The 16,303-nt window shown below is 41.3% G+C and overlaps 1 protein-coding gene and 1 non-coding gene across 4 annotated transcripts in view; one reads left to right on the forward strand and one right to left on the reverse strand.

Moving 5' to 3' along the window:
• Plag1 (PLAG1 zinc finger) overlaps positions 1-16,303 on the reverse strand; it is a 44,030-nt gene that overhangs the window by 11,504 nt on the left and 16,223 nt on the right. For 2 of the 3 annotated variants that reach the window (XM_045144734.1, XM_045144732.1), the window contains exon 2: positions 2,806-2,911. The exons of the other annotated variant lie outside the window; for it this stretch is intronic. The gene's annotated coding sequence lies outside the window, so the exon portion shown is untranslated. The remainder of the gene's footprint in view (positions 1-2,805; positions 2,912-16,303) is intronic. 3 annotated transcript variants of the gene reach the window in all.
• LOC123459191 lies at positions 7,581-7,682 on the forward strand. Its single transcript, XR_006636091.1, has one exon. It is a non-coding gene; the product is annotated as a small nucleolar RNA U13 (small nucleolar RNA).

Here is a 16,303-nt window from a genome sequence, read left to right on the forward strand (position 1 = left end):
ATGTCTGAGAGTCAAAGAGCTGCCACTAAAACAATGTAAAGGAGTGTCTAATCAACATTTTAACTAAAATATTTTGTAGACTTTAAAACAATGGTATACCACATTTTCAAGAGATGGCTTAGTGGTTAAAGCGTTTCCCTGCAAAGCCAAAGGATCCCCATTTGATTCTCCAGGACCCATGTAAGCCAGATGCACAAGGGGGCACATGGACCTGGACTTCATTTGCAGAGGCTGGAGGCCCTGGCATGCCTATTCTCTCCCTCTTCCTGTCCCTCTCCCTCCCTCTCACCCTTTTGCTCTCTCTCAAATAAATAAATGAATAAAATATATTTAAAAAGTACTTGTGCTCTAACTACACCAGGAAGCAGGTCACCCATAGGGCTTGTCTCCCAAACTGTGATTAGTGCTGTTCCTTATTACCACTGTCTCCTTCAGTTCCAGGGGGTACAAGGCTAGGCGAAAATATGTACCAAAATACATTGTAAGGCCTTAAACTTTTGGAGAACAAACTTTCATTCGTATATGGGTGAATGCCTAATATAATTAAATCACAAAATGTAAATAGTCCAGACCTCATATTTGAACCAAATCTTTGGAAATTCAAAGAAAAAGGAAGAAAACCCATGTGATATAAGTAAGGAAATTTTTGCTCAATTATAAAAACTCATACAGAGGATTACTTTTAAGACATCTCAAAGTAATGTGCACTTCTACCACAGATCTGTGCTAGATGAGGCAGGACAGGGAGGCACAAATGCTGTCTCATGTCCACATTGATGCTCAAGGAGCCCAGAAACCCCTCAGATAAGGCTCTGCACATGCCACCAACCTGTTCTCCCTGCATGATGCCCGTTGATTCCCACATAACAGAAGGTAAATAGGATCAGTTCTAAGCAAAATTGTCCATATATCTGATACATGTATTCCTAATTCCAGTTGTGTGACCATGAACTTGAAAATCTTCCCTCTCTGATCTTTTACCTCTGAAGTCTACCAGTCACCCTTGTATTCCCATCACCCGGGCCCATGTCCTGCTTATAGTAGAAACTTGCTATTTGTTGAAAAGATTTTTAGTCCCTTTAAGGGATGTTCAGAAATGAAAGGAAGCAGGGAAGCATGTTATAAGGCTCTGGAAACCTCAAGGTGGTTATAAAGCAAGCTCAGAAGACAAACACAATATAATCAAATGGTTAGTGAGCTTTGGCACAGGGATAGGAACTTAGGTGCACAACATAGCCCTTCAATCTCATACTGCTGACCCAGGCAAGCAGCTTCTACTAGGCAGGCCTTCAAAGCTAGGGGACTTAGGCACATGCTACTCAGAGACCAGATGTGTGTGAAGACAAACCTAGTCAACATTCAGTGGACCTTTATTTCCAGAAATTGCCTTCAGATGTTCTGTCCCAGTAATTCTGTAAGCACATGTATTCTGAATTGATCATTATTTATTGTTTAGAAATTAACACCGAGGTTCTATGGGAAGGAAAATGGTATAAAGCAAAATTCCAAATCTTTGAAGAGGATGGTTTTAATGTGCAATTAAAATGGTAACAACATAGAAAATATCAGAGAAAAATTTTAACTGATTACAGATAGGAGAAAAAGTAGAAAATCTGCATAGTTGGAGTACGGTTTGGTAAAAATAAGTCTTTGTCCTTTCCCTATCTAATAAAAAATAGCTTCATTAAAAACAGTTTGGAAGCTACAATGAAGTGGAAAAAGAAAATCTACAATCCACAACACTAAAACAACTAGCATCTTTTTACTTCAAAAATATTTGTAGAAGCTGGGCGTGGATGTGCACGCCTTTAATCCCAGCACTCGGGAGGCAGAGGTAGGAGGATCGCCGTGAGTTCAAGGCTACCCTGAGACTACATAGTGAATTCCAGGTGAGCCTGAGCTAGAGTGAGACCTTACCTCGAAACCATCTCCCCCCCAAAAAATTTGTAGCATACAGATGGCCAAAATTTTAAGCAACTTGACTTTAATGTTTAATTTTCATAGAATGTTGTGCTTAGTAAGATTAGTTTATGCACTTCTAATTTGATTTAAAGCTCTGTTTATGTATGTTGTGAGACCCTGTTTGGTTCTCAGACTAAAGTCTCATTTCTCCAGGGTGGGGGTGCTTCCTGTCTGCCAGAGAAAGACTCAACTCATGGTCTGGTATTTGGTATGCCTACTGTCTCCTCATCTTGGAGCTGTGGTATCTGGGCCTCTAAACTTCAACTTTATTCTGAGGTCCTGCTGAAGGACTTACCTGGTGCAAATCCTTGTGTGCCTGGATTTCAGTATCACTATAATTTGATTCTGGGCAAATGAGCTACCCTAGAGTTGGAAAATCAAGGTGCTATTGTGTGTCCTCTTCCCAAGGATGCTAGCAAATCTCACGAGTCCAGCACCTGTTCCATTCTAGGGGGCTGCTCTAACTCCTGCACCCATCCACAGCTAATCAGATTCCCCCCAGAAGACAGAAGATACAGTGGCAATATGGGAGTGTTCAAAACTGAAAATGATTCAGAGAAGGAAGATTAAAAATTCATCTGTGGGCTTTCTGGGAAGAGAAACAAATCAGCTTTCACAGGAGCTATGCATTCAGCACAGGGTGAGAAGGCTGCTCCTTGCCTCCCATTGGACCACTGAAGTCCTGTGATCACAGAACAAGATGGGGGCCCTTAAAAATGTAAGTGGCATGCTTATTATGTGGCATGTTTTTCAAAGCTTTTCCTATTAAATCTTACATTGTTTAGGAACTGGAATAAGTGATCACTTTGAAAGTCATGCCATATAATGGTAAAAGCCACCTACCTGAGGCCTTGCTCCCAAGTCTAGCAAGGCAACCTTATTTACTAGATCATCAGAGAATGAAGCATTCTGGGTGCCCAATACCGCCAAGGCAGCACCGAGAGGCAACCTGGAAAAAAAAGAAGAGTTAGTTTGAAATTCCAAAAGTCAAGATTAACCTGGCTAATGGCAATAAACCAAATGGTTTTTAGTTATCACCTATTCACTGTATGTACTTTATAGAGAGAAATCAATCTTACATCCTCGAAAAAACAAAATATTTATAATACATTGAAAGTGAAAAGAAAACAAATGTCTCCAGTCTACATATTTTCCTATAAAGGCACAGTTATCTAGATTATTCATATTTAATTCATATATTAGTCTGCAATTATTCTGCATTTATTATGATTATCCAAATAGTAAGCTTAAATTTCTTTTACATTCTAAGCACACCCACTATCTAGTCTGTAACAAAGTTTTCAGGAGAATTCTGTCCTAGGAGTGTTTTCTGTGGTTTCTCTGCTCACAAAAAAAGGTGCAAACTATTGAGTGCTCCACAGTGGTCACTGAGTGTCATGAAGTGGAGGCAGAGTGTCCTGAAGTGAGGCAGAGTGTCCTGAAGTGGAGGCTGAGTGTCCTGAAGTGAGGCAGAGTGTCCTGAAGTGAGGCAGAGTGTCCTGAAGTGAGGCAGAGTGTCCTGAAGTGAGGCAGAGTGTCCTGAAGTGGAGGCTGAGTGTCCTGAAGGGAAGGCTAAGTGTCCAGAGGTGAAGACTGAATGTCCTGAGGTGAAAACTGAGTGTCCCGAGGTGGAGGGTGAGTGTCCCGAGGTGGAGGCTGAGTGTCCCGAGGTGGAGGCTGAGTGTCCCGAGGTGGAGGCTGAGTGTCCCGAGGTGAAGGCTGAGTGTCCCGAGGTGGAGGCTGAGTGTCCCGCGGTGGAGGCTGAGGGTCCCGAGGTGGAGGCTGAGGGTCCCGCGGTGGAGGCTGAGTGTCCCGAGGTGGAGGCTGAGTGTCCCGAGGTGGAGGCTGAGGGTCCCGAGGTGGAGGCTGAGGGTCCCGAGGTGGAGGCTGAGGGTCCCGAGGTGGAGGCTGAGGGTCCCGAGGTGGAGGCTGAGGGTCCCGCAGTGGAGGCTGAGTGTCCCGAGGTGGAGGCTGAGTGTCCCGAGGTGGAGGCTGAGTGTCCCGAGGTGGAGGCTGAGTGTCCCGAGGTGGAGGCTGAGTGTCCTGCAATGAAGGCTGAGTGTCCCGAGGTGAAGGCTGAGTGTCCCGAGGTGAAGGCTGAGTGTCCCGAGGTGGAGGCTGAGTGTCTCGAGGTGAAGGCTGAGTGTCCCGAGGTGGAGACTGAGTGTCCCGAGGTGAAGGCTGAGTGTCCCGAGGTGAAGGCTGAGTGTCCCGAGGTGAAGTCTGAGTGTCCCGAGGTGAAGGCTGAGTGTCCCGAGGTGAAGGCTGAGTGTCCCGAGGTGAAGGCTGAGTGTCCCGAGGTGAAGGCTGAGTGTCCCGAGGTGAAGTCTGAGTGTCCCGAAGTGAAGGCTGAGTGTCCCGAGGTGGAGACTGAGTGTCCTGAGGTGAAGGCTGAGTGTCCCGAGGTGGAGACTGAGTGTCCTGAAGTGGAGGCTCAATGTCCTGATGTCGAGGCTGAGTGTCCTGTAGTGAAGGCTGAATGTCCTGAAATGGAAACTCAGTGTCCTGAAGTGGAGGCTGTGTGTCCTGAAGTGAGTCTGAGTGTCCTGAAGTGGAGGCTGAATGTCCTGAAGTGGAGACTGTGTGTCCTGAAGTGAAGGTTCAGTGTCCTGTAGAGGAGGCCGAGTGCACTGAAGTGGAGCTTGTCTTAAAGACATGACTATAATATTTTTTCAGGTGTATTTCCAATGGCAAACCCAAATTTACCACCATGCAAAGAAACGTCAAAATGCATCCTGGGGCTTGAGAGACAGCTTTCAGTTAAGGCACTTATTCTTAAATATTAAGGACTAAGTTTTGACTCCCCATTGCCCACATAAAGCCAGATGAACAAAGTGGCACATGCATCTGAAGTTCATTTGCAGCAGCTGGAGGGCCTGGTGTGCCCCTTCTCTCTCTTCTCTCCCTCTCTCTCTGCTTGCAAATAAATAAATAAATAAATAATTTTTTTCATAAAATATATTCTGAAGGACTAGTGTTCCCAGCTACCCTTTATATCCTTCAGCTGGTACAAATTGTGAAGACTGACCTCTAGGAGCATATTCAAAACCAAAAAGAGATGCCAGAAGTTCTATGCAGAAAAATCATGTGCTTCATATCTTTAAGCCAGTGTCAATGCTAGTTCTACACAGTTACCATCCTATAAAGCTCTGTATCTGACTGATACCGTAAATATTACTGGTGCTTATTATGTAGGGATCTGACATGGGAACAGACTGGCACAACCCTTGTTCTTCAGGAGTATGCAAGCTATCTGTAGCTGCTGAGTATACAGCTTTGATCAAGTTAAAAAACACAATTATTAAATACATAAAATTAACATAAGTATGGTGTTGGTGATAATCAGTGAGATAAATCAACAGAAATAATATATGGTACAAAGTACACAGAATGCTGAAAAGAGAATACTATGGATTTGGGGTGATCTTTGTCTTGAAAAATGTACAATTAAGAAAGGTCAGGGAAAGAAATCAACAATGGAGTGCTGTGTGTGTGTGTGTGTGTGTTGTGTGTGTGGGCTGATACCTAGAAGTACTCATAAATCAGAATTTCAGGTGACTGTACATTCTGAGATGACTCTCTGGCTGTAGTGTTACAATGTAGCTTGTACACTTGCTAAGGAATGAAATGAGTTATGTACATTGTAGGGCTAAGGGTAAGAACATTTCCACATGCATATTCTACATCATTGTAAGAAGTGGGGCCCTTATGACATGCTGAATAGACTAAAGGTACTGAAATCAACAAACACTTGGGAAGGCAGGTGGGGAGAGAGTGCTTGATAGAGTAGCAAAACAATGCAAGGAGGTCTACTTGGAAGTCTGGTAACATTAACAAAGAGATATAGGAGGAAGGGAGGCAAAGATAGTTGTTTAGTCAACTCTCAGACAGACTCAAACCCAATTACTGGTTAACTCACCTTGAGCCCAATGGCTGTACTATGTATGCGACAAAACTATGTATCATTTCAGCAGAAAGAAAAAGGTGGCAAAACTCACAAAAAGGTAAAGGCACTAAGAGCCACAGAACCACTCCACAATCCTTGCCAAGAGTTTCCACTTATGTATGAAGACACCAATGCTTAGCAAGAATGACTATGGCCTGGGGGAGGAGGAAGACAGAGGAACTGGGAAGATGTAAAAGGGAGTAGGGAAAGGATTCCTAGCATGAAGGCACTTTCTTGCAAAGATCTTTATATACCCTAAGAAGAGACAAAGGGAGAGGGGAGAAAAGGTAGGGTAGCAGTGAAAGCGAACTTAAGCTTCCAGGAGGAAGACACAGAGCATGTTCCTTTCCCAAGGATAAGAAGGTAGTGAATGAAGTAGAGCCTTCTAAAGGAAAGAGATGAGTGGGACCTAGAGAAAGTTGTGTGTCTTGGTTTTAGATAAGAAAGGGGACTTCTCTACCTACCTGGGAGGAACGGATGTTCGTCTTGTTGAGTTTGTCTTGGTACCAGAGGTAAGAAATGCATGGAGTTTGCTTACCTTGGCTAGGGAAAGGTAACATTTGTTTGTGACTTATAAGAATAAGAAGCAAGGCACTTGGCCAGGGGATAAACAGCCAGTGCAGGGAAATTGAAGAGGTGACTAGAGTGTTCTTGAAGGGTTTATAAAACCACACAGAACCTGCCATAAAGGATTAAATCTCTTAGTTATTGCTGTTGTGAGTGTAATTGTTGAAACTTCTAGAAGACATTGTGGAGCCATGAAATTAAAGTCCTTTAAATGTTCAAAAGCATCAACTAAAATTTTCCAAAAATTAAAGCAATAAAGAGAAATGATTTAACCATGAAGATGTTCACAGTCTAATAAAATAGATGAAAATCTGTAAGAGAATAACCATGCAGCTACTAAAAACCATGTAGCTTATGATCATAAAGCTATGTGAAGGACAGCTAAAGATTGTTAAGTCATAGGGAAATACATATAATGTTATTTTTTAAAAGTAGGATATGGAGTTAGTATATAGCCCATTATTGAAATATTGTAAAAAAAAAAGAATAAAATTAAAACCACCCCTCCTCTAAACCAATACCCTGGAATATACCTAGGTAACTGAAATATAAGATTAAGACTTCATACTTTCTTATATTATGCAAACGCCTTACTTTTATTATTAGAAAAAATATTTTACCTCAAAGAATTTTTTCAACAAATTCTACTGGAAAAGTTTGATGTCCAGATACCAGAAAATGAACTTTTGATCATATTTCATACTATAAATAAAACCTAACTCTGTATGGAGCACAGACTTAAATGCGAAACCTAAATTGTAAACTTTTTAGAAAGAATATTAAAAGAAATATCTGCTAATAGTGAAATCTTTCCTGTTACAACTCCAAAATCACAACCAATAACTAAATCAATAAACTGGATTTCAGCAAAATGTAAAAGAAAAATCATCTTCAAAAGACATTACCAAGAGAATAAAAAGATTAAGTTTTTAGAGAACTAAAACAAAACCTTCACAAAATATATTTGTTAAGAACCATGTAAAGTACTTCTAAACTTCAACAATAAGAAAATAAACAACTCAACTAAAAATTGAACAAAAAGATGTGAGTAGGTATTTCACTCATGAAAATGACAAAAAAGCAAATGAAAGATTTTTCGGAAAACGTCCTTTTGTGGTCCATAGCCTTGATGCTTGGGTTTTCATGCTACTGTGTGACTGGCCATTCTGAGACCTTGTTACCTTGTTGATATATTACCAGTCTCAAAAAAGCTACAAAACCAAAACAATAAAAAGACAAGACATACAGTGAGATAATACTATCTATCCACCAGAACGACTGAAATTAAGAAAGCTGAATGACTGATGAGTATTTTTGTTGCGGGGGTAAGCAGTTGGCATTCTCATCCATCATTGGAGGAGGATGAATATGATGCACTTCATTTCTGAAAACAGTTCAGCAGTTTCTTAAAAAGTTGAAAAAGTGCCTGCCTTATGACATTTCACATCTATTGACTCAAAAAGACATGAAACCATGCCTATACAAAGACTTGCCCATGGGCTTCCACAGCAACTCTGTCTGTTAACAGCCCAATGTAGTTCCAATGCAAATGTTCCTCACTATGTTCATGATCTACTAGTAATCAGCAAGGAGGAATGACTATTTTTTTTTTTTTTTGTTTTTTGTTTTTTGAGGTAGGGTCTCTCTCTAGCCCAGGCTGACCTGGAATTCACTATGTAGTCTCAGGTGGCCTCAAACTCACAGTGATCTTCCTACCTCTGCCTCCCAACTGCTGGGATTAAAGGTGTGTGCCACCATACCCAGCAGGAACAACTATTAATATTCACAAAAACATGGATAAACCTCAAAATAACTGTGTTTAGTGAAAGAAGCCAGGTAAAAAAAAATACACATTGTATGATTCCATTCATATTAATAGGTGTCTAGGAAACTCAAAACATACTACAATGATAGGGTACAGATACATGAGTACTGAGGACAGGAGATAGTGAGGGAATCAAAAAAAAAAGGACACGAATAAACTTTTGGGAATGATGGATCTGCTTCCTAGGCTGATGGTAGTAACAAGTTTATGGGTATACACATATGACCAAGTACACTGCAACCTTTATACCTGTTCAGTTTATAAAACAACAGTTACACCTCAATATAACTACTAGAAAACAAAAGCTGACAGTTTCCATATTGAAAAAAAAATTATTGAGGATGAGAAGAAAATATCCTGAGAACCTGTAAACTGAACTTCTCCATAAGGACCATGATGCAAAAACAACTAAGTTCTCCTTTTCCAGAGGGGAGAAGATGTGAGGAATCTCAGCTTAAACATGAGTAGCTTTCAACCCTTATGAGGAAGGACAGTTATCTAAGTGGTTCTTAGAACCACATTCTCAGCTGCTGAACGTGGAGGAAGCCCATACAGTTCACCTGTCGCTTACGGGCTGGCATATCACACTACATGAGTTAAAGGCTCCAGGAATACACTCTAGTGGAACTAAGACTTGTGGATAATAAATAGTTCTATTTATCAAGTACCAAAGGAAGTGCCCACTGAAGAGTCTAAATCCAGCCTCGGTACAGCTATTTTAAATACTTGAGGCCTTTGATTTATGACCTTTTCACTTCACATTCGTACAAAAGTGTATCTACACAACCCTTCTGATTTTACTTTCTATTATTCAATATATTACAAGAGATAATGTAGCCTCAAAAGGAAAGATGTCCCATGCTAATTTGTAGACCTTTGATTAACTCAATAAAACAAATGAAGTAACACTGGAGACAAGACAAAAGAACAAGTACCAGCCACACTTGGGCAGGCATTCTACATAAGAGTCAGAAATGGGCCTGGGGAACTTCAGCTTTGCTACTGTGGGGGCAAAATGTAAGAATTAGACTAGAACTATGAGATGAGATTGATGAAGAGGTCATGTTATCAGGAACTGAAAATTTAAAATTCTGGCCATTTATAAATTGTTCTAAATGTAGGTGCCTGTCCAACAAATCCCCTTCATAAGCCTGGCTTCATTTTTAGATTTAGAACAAACTAATCTTTATTTGCCTCTGCTATTTTCTGAAACAGAATTAAGTAGCAATCTAGCATCTTGATTTCTATTTGGCTTAGCATCTTAAAAAATATTATTTATTTATCTTTGTTGTTTTTCAGCAGGATCTCACTGTAGTTCAGGCTGATCTGGCATTCACTATGTAGTCTCAGACTGGCCTTGAACCCACAGCGATCCTCCTACTTTGGCCTCCTGAGTGCTGGGATTAACAGTGTGCACCACTACACCTGGCTAAAAATATTATTTATTTATTTAATTTAATTATTATTTTTTATTTGAGAGAAGGGGGGAGAGAGAGGGGGGGAGGGGAGAGGGAGGGAGAATGGGCATGCTAGGGCCTCCAGCCACTGCAAGCAAATTCCAGATGCATATGCCGCCTTATGCATCTGGCTTACATGGGTCCTGGAGAATCAAACCGTGATCCTTTGGCTTTGCAGGCAAATGCCTTAACCACTAAGCTATCTTTCCAGCCTTTGGCTTAACATTTTTTAAAAAAGGAAACTTCACTTTCCTAAATTATAAACTCATTTTGCAGTGTTTGCTGACAGATGACTAACAAAAAGAGGTTCAAATCACTAGAGTGAAACCTCTGGGGTACTCACTTGAAGTGTTAGGCCCAGAAGCTGGGTAGCCCCACTTTGAGCCCAACTACTCTGGTTTCTTCTGTGCCCTTGCCCTGGTCTCATTCCCTTGGGGACACAGAGAAAGCCTCTCTATAATCTCGTGCAGTGCAGGTCTGGATATAGCCTCTGTATCATTCCTTTAAAACTGACTTGGAGAAGACATTAAAGTACAAATCCTGACCCTCACCCAGAGCCTTAGAGCAATGCCAGAGACAGGACTGCAGAGATGGACTGATTGCTTTGGGAATCAGAAGTGGGTCTGAGTCCTGTCTGACCTCATTGGTGTTAACTTCAGACAAGTTTACTCTCATTGCTATTTTCCTCTAAAAGATAGGAATATTTACCTTGCAGCACTGTGCAAACTAAACATAGTGATATATGTAGTCTTTCCAGCGTTCTGAGGGCTCAAAATGCAAAGCTAGTATATTTAGTATGCTTCTTAAAAATTGATGCTGTCCCCAAATGTCCTGAGATGGACTTGAAAAAGAACTAACACCCCTCACCCAAATTCTTATGTGGAGTCAGTAAACAGAAAGATAAGAGGAATACTTTATGTGAGGGGCCTATGCACTCGTATGTAAAAGTAGTTTGCTTGACAGTCTCATCTCTAAGGAATAGTCAGGATGGAGCTTATATTTTATGGTAGTCATAGATGAACCTGAATCACAGCTAAAATCAAACCAATACATGGGGAGCCAACAGTCAGTTTTTGAGTTAAATTGAATGATAACTTGGGTCATATGTAACTATTGCTCATCCATTGATGGGCTGATCTCTGCTTGTAGCTTAAATGTGGTAAGAGATTGTTATGTATTTATGGATATAACAGAATTACAAAAAGACGGAACATCCATATTTGAGAAAAAATTCACCCTAGTAAAATACATATTGTGAAGTGGACAACACAAGAATATATCTTTCACACAGCCCACCATATTAATACTCTGCCGTGATCCTCCAGAAAGTAAGGGCTGGCAGCACTGTATGGAAGTGAATTCCTTCTTCCACAGCCAGGCTAGTGAGAGACAGGATTCAATACTGGAAAAACTGAATAGTCAACAAATATTTCTATGACAAAGTTGCTCTAAGAGGGTAACTTCCTCTAGTTTTAAAACAAATGTGTGACATTTGACATTTCTAAACTATTATACTTGTATAACTTTTACACCCTTGCTTACTCCTGGCAGAAGAAATGTTTCTTAACTAGATACTATTTTAACTAATTAAAATTTACATTAGGTCCACTTTTCCAAAAGGCACATTTTGATATTAATATGTCAAATTTATCTATAGGTATTAGGCATACTATTTTTTTTTCCCCAAGGTAGGGTCTCACTCTGGCCCAGGCTGACCTGGAATTAACTATATAGTCTCAGGATGGCCTTGAACTCACAGCAATCCTCCTCCCTCTGCCACCCCAAGTGCTGGGACTAAAGGCGTGCGCCACCACGCCTGGCTATACTACTTGTTTTATTTGTATCTTTTGCTTTAACTCTTTTTTTTTTTTTTTTTTTTTTTTTTACTGGCAGTGATTATAAAGGAATGATACATAGATCTGAGTATATATACATTCTTATATATTTATCTGTGCAATCCTGGATATAATTTTTGACCTTTCTAAACTTCTAATATCTTTAACTGTAAAGCAAACATAGTCAATTTTTGTTTTTCAAGGTAGGGTCTCACTGTAGCCCAGGATGACATGGAGTTCACTATGTATTCTCAGGCTGGCCTCGAACTCATGGCAATCCTCCTACCTCTGCCTCCTGAGTGCTGGGTTTAAAGGTGTACACCACCATGCCTGACTCTAGTCAATTCTTAATTAGCTGGGTAAATGAGAAGTTGGGGAAAAGCCACAGATGATAATAATGATGTTGGCTAATAACAAAATTTATTCATCACTAGACACTGATTGGTGGTCCTTTTGCTTGCTGATCTGAAACTTGTTTAGGTATGTAAACCTATGGTCTGATTTGTATTGGTTATGATGGGAAATGATAGTTTCCTAAGTAACAAGTAGAAGCAAAGAAACTCAGTTCTGTCAGTAATGTTTTCAGCTGGTCCAAGATAGCCACAGAATATAAACTCTATCAGAGCAGAGATCTTGCCTGCCACTGCCCATTTCTGCATGTGGATACACACGGGAGGCACTAAAGTGAGGGACTCTTTCTATCCTGGTGGCCAATTGGAAAGTGGAGGAAAATAGTTGCCAATACTTAGAATTGACAGAATGATTTAAATATGAACATTCTGTTAAGTTTCCCTTGAGGATCCAGCAATCAAGGAAACATTCTCTCTCTCTTGACTTGGCCCACCCCCAACAGATACCAGGAAGCTGTGGTTACTGTGCCACCTTGTGGTCATGTCTAGAAAGTTCATCCTCCTTAGTAGATCATAGTTCCCAGGCACAAAGGTGACAAGAATAGGTTAGAACAAATTTACAAACAACCCTCCACCATTTGACATAAGTGTCAGGGTGTCACCTAGAGCACAGAGATTATCAGTCACCATATCTGCCATCAAGTAGCTTTAAATCTGTAACAGGAAGTATTCTAAAGGAATGTTCTTGATTTATTATTATTGATACCATAAAATAAGTACAGGTAAGGAAAAAAGAAAATTCAAACAGAAAACAACAACAAAAACAAACTGTTCCAAGCTTTAAAGAAGGGGATTTGAGCAAGAACTGAGCAAGAAGAGGTCAGGTATGGAGCTGTGCCGGAAAAGCTAGAAAGGTGGAAGCATGCTCCAGAACACAGAGGCAGCAGACCAGGGCGGGGTCTGGGCGTGTACAGACCAGGGTAGGAACCAGGCCTCCTGTGAGGCTGCATAAACTGGGTGTGGAGGTGCATGTCTAATCCCAGCACTCAGGAGGCAGAGTAGGAGGATGGCCTGTGAGTTCGAGGCCATCCTGAGATTACATAGTGAATTCCAAGTCAGCTTGGGCTAGAGTGAGAATCTACCTTGTAAAGTAAAACAAAATAAAGTAGACTGGAGAGATGTCTTAGTGGCTATGGTGCTTGCTTGTGAAGCCGAAGGATCAAGGTTCCATTCTTTAGGTCCTACATAAGCTAGATGCATATGGTGGCTCATGCATCTGGAGCTTGTTTGCGGTGGCTACAGGCCCTGACATGCCCATTCTCTCTTTCTCTCATTCTCTTTCTAGCCCTTCCATATCAAACAAAAATAATTTTTTTTTATAAATACAAAGCAAAAAAAGAGGGGGGCCATGATGGAAGAGGGAGATGCTTTTAGAGGGCATCTGCTTGGCAAGTGTAACAGCCAAGGGGTAGTTAAACTTGGTGGAAGTTGTAGAATTAATCAGTTAATTTCACCTGGGAGCTATGGGGTCATATGCACTAGCCCTGTGGTCTTGGGAATTTAACAGCTTAATTTCAGCTCCAGATTCCTAGGCTGTAAAGTGAAGTAACTGTTGTGAGCAGTAAGGGTACTGGGAACCCCACAGTAAGCAGCACTCAGTAAGAACCTTACAGCAATAATAGAGTGAAGACTCTGAAAGGTATCATATTTAACAGTCCACAGAGAACCAGCCAAGGTTTTAGAGAGCAGGTGAGGCCTGTAGATACAACTAGTGGCAGAGCACCTGCCTAGTATGGGCATGAGGCTCTAGGTTTGATCACCAGCATCACCAAAATAAATAAATAAATAAAAAAAAAATGAACAAAGAACAGAGTGAATACGGAAGAGCCCTGTAGCGGGCATTTAACACCATAGGAGTGTGGGAAGGAGCCTGATGAGGAGAAAGGAGGAATCCAATGTGCAGAGAGTAAAAAGGAAAGGGCGGTTGGAGCCAAGAAAGGAGGAAGGAGGACCACTGAACAGAAACAAACCTAAGAAGCTGTCTTCCCTCTGAGGCAAGGGGAAGGGAATATGTCAAGGAACAGTAGTCCACATAAGAAATAAGCCCTGTTTCTTGTTCACGTTGGCTTTGGTCATTTTTTTTTTTTTTTGAGAGAGAAAACTGGCACACTAGGGTCTCAGCTACTGAAATCCAACTCCAGACGCTTGTGCCACCTAGTGGGCATGTACTACCTTGTGCTTGCCTCACCTTTGTGTGTCTAGCTTATGAAGGATCTGGAGAGAGATGAAATATGGGTCCTTAGGCTTCACAAGCAAGCGCCTTAACTGATAAGCCATCTCTCCAGCCTGGCTTTGGTAATTTTGAAATCAGCTGCCTCAGGGAAAGTGGCACCTTCTTGAGGGTGAGGAAGGAGCACTATGGGAGAAATCTGTGGTAGTGCATCCTCCTCACTCTTGGAAGACGATGAGCATATCCACCAAAGGGAAAGGTACAGGAAGGAGAAAGCTGTCACTTCTTTGCTTTTAAAGATGGCTAAAGTCTAATGTGGTTAAATGCTAGCAGGATTGATTGTGGGGAGGGAATCAATTTCCTTTAGAGATCACATGGCAGCATAGTCCAAGGATGAGTAAGTGCTGAGCCAATGGGTAACAGGAGGTAGAGAGAAGGAGCAGAGGCAGGCAAGGGAAATAGTTGGTAAGCTGGAAGACTTCAGAAGTCTGGTGGTGTGAGAAAAGCGAGTGGGGAGAATATTTCCAGGCAAAGCTGGGGGTAACCTAGGGCCAAACTGAGTTAGCCACTGGACTCACACTGTCACTACAAGCTCACTTTACACAAGGTCACTCAGCAATGTCACATTCCCTAGTCATCAGGAGGTCCAAGAAAAAAAAAATGGGAAGGAGGCAGGGATCTTTCAGGGTGAGGAGTAGTAAGGCAGCCATTGAGGGCAACTGATGGAATGAACTTCAGAGAGCACTAGCTAGAGCCAAGCTGGTGGCTGGGAGCAAGTGAGTTCACAAAGAACCCATAGAGAAAGACAGAAGGTAATGAAACTCAAAGCATGGCAAGAAGGCAGCAACCTTAGGCAGGAGCAAGGAAGTGAGCCATCATGAAGGATATGAGGCTGTGGTTGGCATGGACCATTTTTGGGCTCAAATTCACAAAAAGGGAGGGGTTCTAAGCAGTGATCACACACCACAGACCATTATGAGAATGTGTGCTATTCTCAGTATGTACTGTGATTTCAGAGCATCTTGATTACGACTTCAGAATAGTCTCAATGCTTCGGATTTCTCAACTGACATCCCTCAGATAGCTGAGGTGTCAACATGAATCTTTATTTTTCAACAGGGGAATTGTTTGCAATGTGAATATCTCTCTTTAAATTTAGCTGCTTTGCAAATTCCAATTATTCATTTTGGTAGGTAAGTTTTTTTTTTCCTTTACCTGAACACAAATCTATAATTTTACTATACAACAGCAATGTTAATAATCTTAAAACAGAAAGGTGGAGACAGAAAAAGGAGGTACACAGATTCTGAACAATCAAAGCAGATGATAAAAGCCCACATACATAACAACTTTACTATCAAAGTGGGCACATGTGCCTTCTGAGCCAGTCTTTTAGGCAAATGGTAAATTGAACACTGAGGTTTTGGGTCAGGGAAGATTATCAGCTGGAGATCAATAGAAATGAAATGACGGCAGCAAAAAGTGATTGCTTAGGCTGGAAAAGAAAGACAAATTCAGATGCAAAATCAGAAGGGTAGACCATGGCAAGGCTTCTTTACGTGAATGCGGCTCAAGCTGGATTAGGGTAAGAAACAGACATTCCCACCTACTGACTGGGAATCTTGAGGTCCCAGCAACTGACATGCCAAAAAATTTGTCTTTTTCCATCAACTTTACACACAAGAACTTAATGGACAAAAATAACCAGAGAAGCACACAATGGCTTTATGCACAAGGCCATTCATCACTGCATTCTTTAAAAACTGGTAACTGATGGTAGGGTGCAGTGATCTCAGCACTCAGAAGGCAGAGGATGGAGGATTACTGTGAGTTCAAGGCCAGCCTGGGTCTAGATAGTGAGTCCCAAGTCAGCCTGGGCTAGAGTGAAACCCTAGCTTGAGAAAAACATACAAATCGGCAATGATATCAAAAACACCTGGAAACCACCTATATGACCAACAACTGGTAGAATGCTAAATAATCTACTGCTTACTCAAAAGGAGCTAGCTTTTGAGAAATCAAAGAAGCAACATAAACACATGAGAAATTATCTTCCTAAAAGGCTTGGCTTTAAGAAAAGTAGAACATGAAAGAGACATCCTAATTCAGTTTCTTTTTTTTAAGGTGGGAT

This window comes from Jaculus jaculus, chromosome 2 (assembly GCF_020740685.1).
Source record: "Jaculus jaculus isolate mJacJac1 chromosome 2, mJacJac1.mat.Y.cur, whole genome shotgun sequence".
Classification (NCBI taxonomy): domain Eukaryota; kingdom Metazoa; phylum Chordata; class Mammalia; order Rodentia; family Dipodidae; genus Jaculus; species Jaculus jaculus.